A 3,545-nucleotide genomic window follows, 5' to 3' on the forward strand; every position below is an offset into this window, starting at 1 on the left:
TTTGTGTGTGTGTGTGTGTGTGTGTGTAAAAACAACTGCTCATGCAAAATGAGTCTGTAGCACTCCTGTCTGTTCAAAATAAATTAAAAAAGTAATTTCTTGTTGTACCGAACCCCGGAACCGAGGTACACATCTAACCATGAATTCTGTGTAACCTTACACCCCTAATACATTTATAAAACACACATATATATGGGTGTGTGTCTGTGTGTGTGTATGTGTGTGTGTGTGTGTGTGTGTGTGTGTGTGTGTGTGTGTGTAAATGTTGGAAATATTTTCAAGATCAGCATAGCAAATCTTCTCTTCCAGCAAGCCTGAGCTCAAGCCTCTTTGAACCATTTGCATACATGGAAACTGTTTCCATGAAGATCTGTTGACTTAGGACTACAAAACTAGAGCTGAACTGCAGTGTAATGAACTTTTTTGTTCTCCGTGGTTCCACAGGCCGAGACCAATTCTGTCAGGTCAGCGTCGGAGCTGTATAAACCCTACTATTTATGGGACAGGCTGTAAAGGGAGTCAAGATTTTTGAACTTCCCCCATCCCATGAAGCTTTGTATCAGGAGGTTTGCGAAAGATAGGCAAAGAGACTAGGTGACGTATGTTCGTATGCATGCATGCTTGTGAGGCAGCCATTCTATGGAACAGAAGAGTCAGCCATTCACAGCAAGCTGTTCATCCACTCATCTTTCATCAATTGATCCTTGCTGAAATGTGATACAACAGGAATGCGGGCCAGTCTGTCCCATCCAATCACAGAAAGGCAAATGTAATGGAGCACCATCAATGATGAGGAAGGTCTCATTCATCAGGTCTCTGCTCATTCATCCCTGAGTCAAACGGACCTTACACAGAGTTACAGAAAGATGGTCCGACCTCCCAAAAAGTGACATCCACTGAGATCATCTGAAAGCACTTACCTGGGCTGCATTTCCCAAAAGCTTCGTAAGCCTAAGAAGTTCGTAAAAACGATCGTATCACTGATCTTAATATAACGGTTGGTTTCCCAAAAGCATCGTAACTTAAGTAGCACTTGAAAATCATCGTAGATCTGAAGTAATCATAAAGCCCTAAGAAGATCGTAAGAAGACAGATTTATGCGGACACCTGCAGGACAATCGGTAAATAATATTATACTTTACATAATAATATATAATAATAATAATTATTATTATATTATTATGTAAAGTATAATATTATACACTATAATATAATATAATATAATTGTTATTATATCTGAGTTGTCTGGAACTCAGCATTAGGTTAACATTTTAATAAACGAGAATTTACTACAATTACGAGCCATTCTATTAGGTGACATTTCAGCACTTGACAAACGGATAGTGACTCTTAAGTAGCACTTAAAGCATGGCTACGTGCGATTGCGTTAAGTGCATTCTTGGGAAACGCACATGAAACAATAACGATCATAAAATGACTCATAGAAAATGCTCTTAAGCTCTAAGATCAATCGTTTTCGAGAAACAAAGCTCTGGATGATTAAGGAAGATTAGTTAATACACATAAATTACCATTCAAAAGTTGGTAAGATTTTTTTGTTTTTGAAAGAAGTCTCTTATTCACCAAAGCTGCAATTATTTGATAATCAAAATCTTTAATTTTTTTGGCACAGGGTTTGGAACATCCCCTTAGTGTAGCGGCCATGACTGTTCTCACTACGAAGTGCCCTTCATAGGCCAATTTATGCCATTTGGAAAACAGCACGAGAGAGCGATCGGGGTCATGCTGCTAGTGATGGGTAGTTTGGATAATTTTACCAACTCGGATCTTTGAATTTCATTCTTCAAAATGAACAAATCTTTTTTCAAGTCATCTCATTCATTTCAGCGGAATATAATTCAAATGTTACAAGCTAATAGCCAAATTGTACAACACATTTACTTACGCGACATTTTAAATAAGAAAAAAAAACTATAATGCAACCAAGGCCAAATTATGAGAAACAGAAACGATTAATTCATTGTTTCAGGTTATGCAGTCGATTCGTTTCCCGGCTCTGAGTCATTCATTCATTTGTCATGTCACATCCCCATAAACTGAAGCTATGCAGTCTGTTCTGTAAACAGAATTAATTAGTTCACCTCTCGAGTCTTTGGGGGTTGGGGCAAGAAGGGATACAGCTATGGCCAGATTGTACTACCATGGCTTACTGGGTATGCGCACATCAATTTTGCTTAATTTTTTTCATGCTGAACAACAATTAATTACTGTATTTGCATTATTGTAAGGGTAGGTTTAGGGCTGCGGTAGGTGTAGATGTTAATAAAGCACAATCTGATAGGTAGCAAATTAAATTTATTGTTATTTAATGGCAAGATTTTGCATCACTTCTGGCCGTAGCTGTATCCCTTCTAGATACAACCACCTTCGAGTTTGAGTCATTCGTACATCCCGTCACAGCCTCATAGGCTATGCAGAATTGATTAGTTCATCTCTTCAGTCTTTGGGTTTGAGTCGTTCATTCTTTTGTTACGTGCCCGCTTCTCAGATCAATATCTTACAACAAACACAAACATTACATATTATTAACTGTATGTTGTTATTATATAGGTATATTTGCTTTATCAAAGTGATTTTTCTTCATTATATGGATAGGGTTAAAGCCTTTACCAACTATTTATTATCACATTCAATATTATCCATCATGACAGAAATTTACAAATGTATAAATTGTAAGAAATAATAAAAAAAGCTACAATTTGAGGCCAGAAATGCATCACATAACTGTAAATGTGTTTGTAAGGAAGGCTGGGAACTGCAGTGGGAATTATTAACTAATTTCTGTATCCAGTACTGCTGTCATGTCACGTGACAAAAGAATGAATGACTCAGACCCAAAAACTCAGGAAGGGAACTAATAATTTCTCTTTCCAGTACAGAATAGACTAGAATAGACCTCTAGACTATAGGGCTGTCACAGGATGAACAAACGACTCGAACCAAAAGACTTGAGAGGTGAACCAATCATTTCTGTTCCTGTAAAGAACCAATAGGATGTTGCACATGCATGGGCAACATGAAATAAACAAATTCCTCTCTGAGACAGCTCGATTGCAGAGCTAACTCATAAAGATTCATTCAAATTGAACGACACATCACTACACGCCACACACACGCACACAGACACTTTCAGGAGCACAGAAATTTTTTGACGATGTTGCATAACTTTTATTAATAAAATAGCTTCACAACTGAATCTCTACGTTTTACGTATTTCTCAGCAATGAGGGGGTAACATTGCTGTTTTTTATGTAATTAAACTCTTTACTGTTAGTAGAAAGATGCACATAATTCATACACCCACAATCTCTCTCTTTCTCATTAATTCATACAAACAAATGCTATAATTCATCCAAATAAATGTAATTTTACTACGCTACTTCTTACAAGCTGTAACTTAATGTCCTTTTTACCCTTCTTGTCAAATACTGTGCTGCAAACAGAAATAAATAGCTGTAACTAATCAGTGTTGGCAAGTTGGCAAGTACAATAGACTACAATACTTATTAAAAATGACAAAACAA

This window comes from Cyprinus carpio, chromosome A24 (assembly GCF_018340385.1).
Source record: "Cyprinus carpio isolate SPL01 chromosome A24, ASM1834038v1, whole genome shotgun sequence".
Lineage (NCBI taxonomy): Eukaryota > Metazoa > Chordata > Actinopteri > Cypriniformes > Cyprinidae > Cyprinus > Cyprinus carpio.